Source organism: Rattus norvegicus, chromosome 2 (genome assembly GCF_021556685.1).
Source record: "Rattus norvegicus strain SHRSP/BbbUtx chromosome 2, alternate assembly SHRSP_T2T, whole genome shotgun sequence".
NCBI classification, from domain to species: Eukaryota; Metazoa; Chordata; class Mammalia; order Rodentia; family Muridae; genus Rattus; species Rattus norvegicus.
In genome coordinates, this window is record NC_141535.1 from 212,949,691 (window position 1) to 212,961,317 (window position 11,627).

At 46.9% G+C, this 11,627-nt stretch overlaps 1 long non-coding RNA gene across 1 annotated transcript; it reads right to left on the reverse strand.

Moving 5' to 3' along the window:
* Positions 1 to 545: 545 nt before the first annotated feature.
* LOC134485683 (uncharacterized) lies at positions 546 to 1,579 on the reverse strand. The gene is made up of 2 exons (XR_015676886.1): positions 1,486 to 1,579; positions 546 to 1,109 (listed from the first exon to the last, which is right to left on the reverse strand). It is a non-coding gene; the product is annotated as an uncharacterized LOC134485683 (long non-coding RNA).
* Positions 1,580 to 11,627: the final 10,048 nt, after the last annotated feature.

Sequence of the window (11,627 nt, forward strand, 5' to 3'; positions counted from 1 at the left end):
CTGTGCATAGTGAGTTCGAGTCTAACCCGAACTACAAGAGTGAAGAAACCCTGTCTCAAAACTCTGAAAAAAACTCCAAACCAAATCAAACAAACAAAAAACAAACAAACAAAAAAAAAGAAAGAAAGAAAGAAAGAGAGAAATAAAGAAAGAGAGAAAGAGAGAAAGAAAGAAAGAAGAGGAAAGAGAAAAGCAGAAAATGTGCCTTTTAAGACCAGAGAACAAAATACTTTCAGAAGGGACTCAAAGAAAACAGAAACAGAGGGATAAAGAGACTGAGATCTTCCTGCCCACTTTTGCGATACTTGATTTTGTCATAAGGTACATGTTGTTTATTTAAAAGAGTTTTCAACTACAAAATAACAGTAAGGAACCCTAGCAGTACCCAGGATTCCCCCAGGGCCTAGGAGGTCAGCATTCCTAATTCTACAGTGTGTTGTGATTTGACATTAAGAGCACACGCAGATCTCAGGGGCATTTACACAAACAAGCACAAATGCATACAACTTTCACTCAATACACACCATTCCTTGAATCTCCCAGGAAAAGAGTCAAAAAGGAGAGTGACTCTCTTCAAGCTGGGACAGGGACGCTCTCATATAGGCTGAGTCAAAGGACTCCGGGGTCAGCCGTAGGCAAGACCGGAAGTTCCTAAGGGGTTCAGTTGCAGTTGCAAGCTCAGAACAGCAGACTCCTAATTAATGTTTTTGGCCACCTGAGCACGGCAAGAGGTAATTGAGCCTTTATTTATACCCCTAATAAGCGAGCTGCCTTTTCTATGCTTGCACTGGGCAGGGCCAAGAATAACAACAGCCGGATGTCCTGCCACTCCTGGAAACTTCCGGTGTTCTGGCGTCAGAAGAATCTGCCCATCCCGCTTCAAGGTGACACAGCACCTGCTCATAACTGATCTCACTGCTGCTGATTAACTCGCAGATGCCATTTGACTTTCTAAGATTTCTTGATAGGAAACCGCGTCGCCAGCTAGGATGACTTGAACAGGCCCCAGATCTTTGTTCTGGAATTCACTGCAGAAAGGGTGTCTCTTTACCTTTCTCCTTCTCAACAAAACTGGCAGCCAGGCAGTTCTTTGTAGGCAGACGTGCAATCTGAGGTAACAAAACAGAACGAAGAACCTTTTTGTGAGGCCTGGAGAGGCGGCTCAATGGTTAAGAATACTCGCTGCTCTTATAGAGGACCTGATTTTTCACACTCACACCAAGCAGCTCACAAACTACCTGTAACTCCTTCTCAGTCCAGTGGCTCTCTCACCTCCACAGGCACCTGTCCTCACATGCAGAGATCCACACAGTCTCTTTCTCTCTCTCTCTCTCTCTCTCTCTCTCTCTCTCTCTCTCTCTCTCTCACACACACACACACACACACACACACGCATATCACTAAAAGTAAATAAAATTTTGTGCATACAGATCGTAAATAAATGAAAATTCTATGCACATAGATTGTTAAAGACTCATCTATTACCTTTTCTCAGTGTTCTGTTTTTGTCTGAGGTATCCAGTGGGAAGAAATCACACAATACAGTGCATTTGATTATAGTCACAAAGCCAACTTGGGCAGGGTTAGGAAGCCACGCCCTAGAACTGTGGTGAGTTCCTTTTGGCAGTAACCCCAGGGTTGGTTCTTCAGTCTTAAGTCTTTAAACTGGGCAATTTAAAGGTCTAGAGGTCATTGTAAGTATTTCTTGTATTCTTTGGGAGATAGTGCTCCAAGTCTCCCTTGGTAATCCTGAATTAGAGTCTAACGAGAGAATTCTTAAGATGGCTGTGGGGGTGTTGTTTGGCCTCCTGCTCGGATTTGCTTTAGATGTGCATGCGTTTTAGAGAGAGTTTTGTTATATGGTTCAGAACTCAAAAATTTCCCACCCTAGCCTCCTGAATGCTGGGATTATGGTGTGCTCCACCACACCAGACAAATTACATATATATTTTTTTAAAATTTATGTATATGGATGTTTGGCCTACATGTATGCCTCTTCATCATGTATGTGTCTGTCAAGGCCAGAAGTGGGCGTCAGATCCCCTGGAACTGAAGTTACAGCTAGCTGTTAGTGGTGAGCGGCCAAGTGGGTGTCAGGAATAAAATAGCCCTATGCAAGAGCGACAAGGACCCTAACTACTGAGCCATCTCTCCAATCCCCTAAGGTGATATCTTTGACAAGAAAGATATACTATAGCACTGTGATTTTTATTTGCCTACGGTCCGTACACATGTGTGCACACACATGTGCCTGTGTGAACACATATATGATGGTGTTGGGTTCAGAGGTTGACATCAGGTGTCCTCCCTGTCACTCTCCACGTTATTTTTTTTTTTCTTTTTTCTTTTTTTCGGAGCTGGGGACCGAACCCAGGGCCTTGCGCTTTCTAGGCAAGCGCTCTACCACTGAGCTAAATCCCCAACCCCACGTTATTTTTTTAATTAATTTGTGTGTATGAGTGTTTTTGCACGCGCGTATATCTGTGTACCATGCATGTGCCTTCCGAGGCTAGAAGAGGGAAGTCAGAATCTCCGGAAGTTCCTGATGGACTGTGAGCCACCCTGTGGATGCTTTGACTCGAACCTGAGTCCGTTAGAAGAAAACCAGGGCTCTGAGCCACAGAGCTCTCTCCGAACCCCATCTCCTCAATTCCCTAGCTCCCATCTGAGTTTCTGAGACGGGGTTTCTCCGGGGTTCTGCCTGCCGGCCATCCTCCTAGCACTGCGTGCTGTCATGCCTGGCTTTTTAGGTGGGTGCAGGGAATCTAAACTCGGGTCTTCATGCTTGGGCAGCAGACTTTTCACCTTCCTGATTCTGGCGCTAATGACTTCAAAGCCCCATCCTGCTCCCTGTCATTGGTCCTATCCTTGATGCCTACCCAACCGAACATATCCATGACTGCCAGAGTACTCTCATTCCTGTGGCATGGGTCCCTCCCACCTAGTGGATCTTCACAGTTCAAGGGCTTATCTTTAGGTGTTAACACATGCTCGGCGACACCCTTTCTTCCTTCCTTGATGTCACGACGCTCTGCCATCTTCCTAGTATCATTGTTCTTGGTGTCCTCCGTAAAAGCAGATAATCTGAACAGCGCCTCTGTGCGTGCGTGCGTGCGTGCGTGCGTGCGTGCGTGCGCACGCCCACTATTTAGCCTTAGCTGGCTTGGAACTCCCCATGTAGACCAGGATGGGCTGGAACTCAGAGATCTGCCCGCCTCTGCCTCCTGAGTGCTGGGATTAAAGGTGTGAGCCCCAGGAGAATCAGCTGTCTATACATTTTGAGAACAGCACTTTTCTGATACACAGTATGCATTCAACTAATACTTAATAAATAAATAGCAAATATTCTCAAATGACAAAATTTACTTTATATCTTTCAGGCTTACGACAGGCACAGTAAATCATACTTCTAGGGTTGATTTTTAGATTCCTTTTTATTAAATATAGCTATTATTCCATTCTCGTTTGCTTTCAATGTACGAAGAAACAGGATTAAAGTAGGTTAAAAGGAAATCTTAAGCGCTGGAGAGCTGGTCAGACTTTAGTAGCACTTGCTGCTTTTGCAGACGACTTGGATCCCATTTTTAGCCCCACATCAGATACTCACAGCCACCTCTGGCTCCAGTTCCAGGGGCCCCAAAGTCCTCTCTGGCCACCACAGGTACTGCAAACCTACGGTTAATATACAGACAAGCACATATACACATAAACAAAAATAAGTTAGAATGTTAAAAAACAAATCGGTGAAATAGTATTAACCACTCCACCATTTTCAAAATAAGGAAAGTAGTCAAGAGCTAATTATCTTAGATTTGTCTAATACACAGAAAATTCTGTAGATTACCCTTGACATACACACTATGTTCCCCAGACGATCCTAGAACTCCCGACTTAGTCTTTCAAGTGGTAGACCTGTAGGCATGTGTGTGCCACAATTCCAACTGCAGGTTCCTGAAGTGAGTTAAATGCTCTCAAACTTGAAGGGTTTTTTTGATAGTTCTCACGGGTGTGGTATTGATTGATCACCATTTAAAGAACTGTTCAGAAATCTGACCCACAGAGCCCACATGGTGGAAGAAGAAAACGGACCCCTGAGAGTTTTTGGAATTGCGTGTCGTGATATGCGGATGCCCACACAACATACACATAAATAGCTTAATTAATAAACGTCCTAATTAATTAATAGGGATTTAAACCGTGGGTCTTACTACTAAATGTGTGGGGATGGGATTTGTGTTTGGTCGACTTCCATCCTTTCCGACCATGAGGAGAGGGCATAGCAGCGTTTGGCTCTCCTGTGTCTAGTCTTGAATACGTCAGTACATCGGAACTTCTCAGTCTAGATGATAACATCTTCAAGGGCTTGAGTCAGGTCAGTCACAAAAGCATTAAGCCCACCTTGGAGGACAATAGTTAGCCCTGCAGTGTCATGTCGAAGCCTACATAATCCACCGCACTTCAAACAAATTATTTCTTTAAATTCCTTTAAGGAAAATAAAAGGAATTTTAGGCTTTCCAGACAGTTCCATACATCTTGGCTTAGAGGTGGAATTACTCCTTGTGATAACCAGATGTGATCAGAGTTCAACACCCCAGTTCTCATGTGAGTCGTGTCTCAGTACAGCCATGTGGGCGTGTGGGTTCTCCTGTTTGCACAAAACCTATGTCCCACCCTTGTTCTCACGCCTGCCCTGTCCCTGAGCTACAATTCAGTGACCTGGGTATAGCTGATTTTACACCTTCCATGTTCCAGGCCTGCTGTGGAGTACCGTGTCCATGCCTGTTTGCATGTTTGTTATGTTGCCTTCGTGCCACCGCCCGATGGCCTGAGCACATCTGCTTGCACATTTCTGTGTCCCGGTACTGCCCTTTGGTGGTTTGTGCATGTTGTTCACACACCTGCCACGTTCCAGCACCGCTACACGAGTGAGTGGTTTAGACTCGCCTGTCTGCACACATGCTATGTCCCAGGACAGCCACAGGACAGTGCAAGAATAGACTTTTGCACACCTGCCGTGTCCCAGAGCCACCAAGTAATGGCATAGTCACTCTGATTCTCACCCGTGCTGTGTTCCAAAACTTCCCATTGTTAACCCAGGCTCACCTGCTGGGACACATACCATTTCCCAGCGCCACCACGGGTCGGCATGAGTATACTTGTTCCCAAGCCTTCAGTGTTCCAGCAACACCATGTGTTGGCACAGGCACAAACCTGCCAAGTGACAGTCCTGTGAAAGCTAGGCAAGCCAGCGCATACGCGGGTCTCCCAGATCAGTTTCGCTGTGTTGCAGGGCATTTGACAACCATGTTCTGTTCCAGGACTGCAAATTAGGAGAGTGGGTTCACCTGCAAGTTGTGTCCTAGCACGTCTAGGTGGAGTAAACTCATCTACTGACACTCCATGGGCCCAGAATCTCCATGCCTGGGCATTCCTGTTCACAAGTCTGTTGTGTTCCAGTGCTGCCACCTGGTGGCCTGTGTGTACCTGTTCACATGTGTGGCGTGTCTCCGTGCTGCCACCTGGTGGTCTGTACGTGTCTGTTTACATACTTGCCGCGTCTCAAAACTGCCATGTGGTGACCTGGGCATGCTTATTTGAATGCCTGCTGTGTTCCAGTGCTGTGTTCTACTAGGCTGTCTGGGCACACCTGTTAACGTGCACTCTGTGTCGTTCTGCTGCCACATGTAAGCCGGGGCTCACTCGTTTGCATGCATGCTGAGTCCCAGGGCCCGTGGGGGCTTTGGTATATTCGTGTACTCAGACCTACCATATCCTTGTGCTACAACTTGTTGGCAAGGGGATGCCTGTTTGCAAACTCTGCCACTTCATGGTCTAGGAACACGTTTGCATGTCTGCTGTGTTACTAGGCCACCAGTGTGATGCCCTGGGCAAGCATGTTTCATGACTGCTATGTTCCATTGCTACCATAGTGTGGCCTGGGTAGCCTGCTTGCCTGCCTGCTGTGTCTTAGGGCCACCAAGGGATACTCTAGTCGTGCCTGTTGTCACACATGCTATGCCTTAGTACAATGCCTGTTGGCATGCATGCTGTTTCTCAGTACCACCATGTTTGGGTGAGGGACTCCTTATTTACACATCCGCCAAATCCCAGCACCACCCTGTGGTTAGAATAACCACTGGAGTTCAAATGTGTACCACATCCCACCTGTTCTCTTGGGAGCCAGATCTCAGTGCTGCCCTCTGGTGGCACTGGCTCTCATGTTCACAGGACAGCCATGTTTTAGCATTGTGGTGTGGGGTTGTGCACACCTGTTATACCCCAGCTGCGTCCCAGTGCTCCCCTGTTTGCTGGCCTGCCATGTCCCATGTCCCAGCGTGTTGGTACAGGCTGCCTGTCACATGGCTACCATGTCCCAGTGCCATCATTTCATACCTGGCGTAGGCCTTTTACAGACCTGTGATGTCTCAGGACATCTCTTGGTAGCCGTGACTCACCTGCTGACCCACAGGCTGCTTTCAAGCGCCAATCCACATTGTCAAAGGCACGCTTGTTCTCCTCCCTGCCATGTCCCATGTGCCACAGTGCTGTGTTGGGGAGGTCTGTATGCAAGCTGAGTCCCAGCTCCGTCAAATTGCAGCTCCGGCTCTCACATGACAGCCATTTTCCAGGGCCACAATATGGGGGAGTGGGTTCAGCTTTTAGGAGGCAAGGTGTTCACCACACCCTTGTGGTGGCCTGTTCTCTTCAGTGCCATGCGATGGCCTAGCTATACCTGCTTGCATGCCTGTCGTCTTCCTTTGCTACCACAACTGACCGGGTAGACCTGTCAGTGCCCACCGTGACACAGCCCACCGTCACACAGGGCTACCATGTGAAGCTCAGGTGCACCTGCTGCATGCTAGCCATGTATGTATGACAGCCCGGGCAGTCCTGTTCACCTGCTGTGCCCCTGGGCTGCCATGAGACTGTAGGCAGGCCTGTTAGCAAACATGCCACGTCCCAGCACCACTACATGTTTCCTGTGCATGCTTGTTCATACGTGTGTTCTTAGACTGGACCAATTACAGCCCATGCTCATTGGTTGTCTTATTTTGGGTTTCATTGCTGTGAAGACACACTGTGACCAAGGCAACTCTTTTTTTTTATTAACTTGAGTATTTCTTATATACATTTCGAGTGTTATTCCCTTTCCCGGTTTCCGGGCAACCATCCCCCTCCCCCTCCCCTTCTCTATGGATGTTCCCCTCCCCACCCTCCCCCCATTGCCGCCCTCCCCCCAACAGTCTAGTTCACTGTGGGTTCAGTCTTAGCAGGACCCAGGGCTTCCCCTTCCACTGGTGCTCTTACTAGGATATTCATTGCTACCTATGGGGTCAGAGTCCAGGGTCAGTCCATGTATAGTCTTTAGGTAGTGGCTTAGTCCCTGGAAGCTCTGATTGCTTGGCATTGTTGTACATATGGGGTCTCGAGCCCCTTCAAGCTCTTCAACGGGGGTCCTAGTCTCAGTTCAGTGGTTTGCTGCTGGCATTCGCCTCTGTATTTGCTGTATTCTGGCTGTGTCTCTCAGGAGAGATCTACATACGGTTCCTGTCGGCCTGCACTTCTTTGCTTCATCCATCTTGTCTAATTGGATGGCTGTATATGTATGGGCCACATGTGGGGCAGGCTCTGAATGGGTGTTCCTTCTGTGTCTGTTTTAATCTTTGCCTCTCTCTTCCCTGCCAAGGGAATTCTTGTTCCCCTTTTAAAGAAGGAGTGAAGCATTCACATTTTGATCATCCGTCTTGAGTTTCATTTGTTCTAGGCATCTAGGGTAATTCAAGCATTTGGGCTAATAGCCACTTATCAATGAGTGCATACCATGTGTGTTCTTCTGTGATTGGGTTACCTCACTCAGGATGATATTTTCCAGTTCCGACCATTTGCCTACAAATTTCATAAAGTCATTGTTTTTGATAGCTGAGTAATATTCCATTGTGTAGATGTACCACATTTTCTGTATCCATTCCTCAGTTGAAGGGCATCTGAGTTCTTTCCAGCTTCTGGCTATTATAAATAAGGCTGTGATGAACATAGTGGAGCACGTGTCTTTTTTATATGTTGGGGCACCTTGTGGGTATATGCCCAAGAGAGGTATAGCTGGATCCTCAGGCAGTTCAATGTCCAATTTTCTGAGGAACCTCCAGACTGATTTCCAGAATGGTTGTACCAGTCTGCAATCCCACCAACAATGGAGGAGTGTTCCTCTTTCTCCGCATCCTCGCCAGCATCTGCTGTCACCTGAGTTTTTGATCTTAGCCATTCTCACTGGTGTGAGGTGAAATCTCAGGGTTGTTTTGATTTGCATTTCCCTTATGACTAAAGATGTTGAACATTTCTTTAGGTGTTTCTCAGCCATTCGGCATTCCTTAGCTGTGAATTGTTTGTTTAGCTCTGAACCCCATTTTTTAATAGGGTTATTTGTCTCCCTGCGGTCTAACTTCTTGAGTTCTTTGTATATTTTGGATGTAAGGCCTCTGCCTGTTGTAGGATTGGTAAAGATCTTTTCCCAATCTGTTGGTTGCCAAGGCAACTCATAAAGGAAAAAATTCAGTGGAGGCTGGCTTACAGGTTCAGAGGTTCAGTCCATTATCATCAAGGGGCGAGCATGGCAGCGTCCAGGCAGGCATGGTGCTGGAGAAGCCAGGAGTTCTGTATCTAGATTTGCAGGCAGCAGAAGGCCCTGTTTCACACTGGGTGGAGCTCGGGCACAGGAAACCTCTAAGCCTGCCCCCACAGTGACACTCCTCCGTCAACAAGGACACACCTATTCTAATAAGACCACACCCCTTATAGTGTCAAGCATTCAAACACGTGAGTCTATGCAGCCTCATACCTGTTCAAACCACCACACTGGTTCACAAATGTGCTGTTTCCCAGGGCTGTCCCATGGTGACACAGGCTTGCCTTTTCATACAAGAACTGTGTCCCAGCGCCACAATGTACTAGACTAGGCCTGCTAGTTCACACACCTGCTTTGTCCCGGTGCTGTGCCCTGGGCATTCCTGTTCTTAAGCCGGCCAAGTCACCGCACCACTGTGTGGTTGCCTGGGCCAGGGGTGGTATGGGCACACCTATTTTCACACTCAGCACGTCCCGGCACCACCACATGGCAGCATGGGAGCATTGCACCCATGGCTGTACACGCGTGACTGTTTTCACACCAGCAGTGTTTTAGCCACTTGGTGGTGAAGGCGTGTCTATTCACACGCATGTTGTGGCACAGAACCTGTTTGCCCGTGGTTCATGCACTGCCATGTAGCAGCACAGGTTCTCTTGTTCAGACACAGTTCGTATCCCAGAGTGATTACATAGTGGTCTGGGCTCCCTTAGTCACAAGCGTGCCATTGTCAAGTTCTGCCATGTGGTCGATGGGCTAACCCATCTCCATGCCTATCCTGTGCTAACACTACCTTGTGGAGGCCGGGGCACACACCATTCTTACTACATTCCAGCCCATCTATCTACATGGTGTCTAGAAAAACCTATTAACTTATTGCCTAGTCCCAGTGGTGTGAGTTAGTTACCCAGGCACACCTGTTTGCATGTATGTTGTGTCCCAAGGCTGCAACGTGGCAGCATGGATGTGCCTGTTCCTACAGCTGCCAGTTCCAGCACTGCGACGTGGGGTTCTGGCCAAACCTGTTCTTATGCCTGCCGGGTTTCCATGCCACAGTGTGGTGGCCTGGGCATGCCTGTCATATGCCTGCTGCATCCCAGTGACGCCACCTTGGAGCCTGCACAGGCTTGTTCAATAACCTCCTGTGTCGTAGGGCCACCAAGTGCTGGCCAAGGATTCAGCACAGAATTCTACCAGATTTTCAAAAGAGAATTAACATCAAATATTCCTCAAATTATTCCACAAAATAGAAACAGAAGGAGCATCGCCCAGTTCTTTTTACAAGGCTACAGTTTCACTGACACCAAATCACCACATAAGGACCCAACAAAGACAGAGAACTCCAGTGCAATTTCCCTTATGAACATAAAAGCAAGAATTTTCAATAAAATATTTGCCAACAGTATACAAGAATACATTGAAAAGATCACCCACGATGATCAAGTAGGCTTCATCCCAGAGATGGCTCAAGATGCATAAACTGAAAAATGCAATCTACCACATCCATAGACTAAAAGACAAAACCCACACGATTATCTTATTAGGTGCAAAAAAGGCTTTTGACACAATCTAACACTTCTTCAGGATAAAAGTGCCATTGAGACTAGGGAGACACGGCACAAACCTCAACATAATAAAGCTGACTTATCGTGAGCTCACAGCCTACTTCAGTCTAAGTGGAGGTTTCACTAAAATCAATTTCCTCAAAGTCAGGAACAAGACAATGCTGTCCACCCTCTTCATACCTATTCAGTGTGGTACTTGAAGTCTCAGTGGGAGCAATAAGACACATGAAAGGCATCAAAGGGATACAAATAGGAAAGGAAGAAGTCAAAGTATCTTTCTTTGCAAATGACAGGAGTATATATATAAAAGATCCTAAAAACCACAGCAGGAAACTTGGGCAACCGATGAAGACTTTCAACAAAGTAACAGGTCACTAAACTAACACACAAAATCCAGTAGCCTTTCTCTATAGAGAGGACAGAAGGAGAAGGAAATCAGGGAAACCACACCTTTCCCAATAGCCTCAGATATATCTTGAGGTAGCTTTAACCAAGCAAGTGAAAGACCTTGTGGTGGTTTGAATACGAATGGCCCCCATAGCCTCATATACTTGAATGCTTGGTCATTAGACAGTGGCAATACTTGAGAGGGATTAGGAGGTGTGGCCTTGTTGAAGGAAGTGTGTCACTGAGGGGGGTGAGCTATGGGTTGTCAAACACTCAAGCCAGGTCTCTCCTTTCCTGCTGCCTTCGTGTCCAGATGGAGAACTCTCAGCTCCCCTGTCTGCATGCATGCCACCGTGCTCCCTACCATGATGAGAATGGGCTGAAAGCCAGCCCCAATTAAATGCTTGATTTTTATATAAAAGTTGCTGTGGTTATGGTGTCTTGTCACAGCCATAGAACAGTGAGTAAGACAGAAGTTGGTATCAAGGACCGGGTATTGTGACAGACATGACTCTGCTGCTTGTGGGTGGACTGTGGATTTTGGGACTTTAGATTAGGAAAGCATTTGAATGCTTTATGCAGGGCTTAATGGGCCATACTGGTCGGTGCTGAGGACAAAGCAGATTATGATAGCCCCGTTCAAGAGGCTTCAGGGGAGAAAGCTACTAGTGTCACAGAAAAAAAAAAAAAAACTGCCTGAGGCTAAATTGAAGAGTTTTGGATTGGTGGCATCAACAAAGGAGATTTTAAGCAGTCAAGTATTGACTCTGCTACTCTGATGCAGATCTATAATGAAATGGAGCAAGCTAAGCAAGGAAAAAAATATAAAACATATAGTGTGAGGAGAAAAGGAGCACCAGGATATATAGCAGAGCTAAATCGAGCGTTCACTCAAGGAGACAAGAAAGCTTAAGGAAGAGTCTGCTACTAAATGGATAAAGGGAGTGGGGGTCTCAGGGCAAGACCCCACCCAGGAAAGCTTCTGGTGTGTGAAAAGGAATTAAAGAAACACTTAAGGGGTTGGGGATTTAGCTCAGTGGTAGAGCGCTTGCCT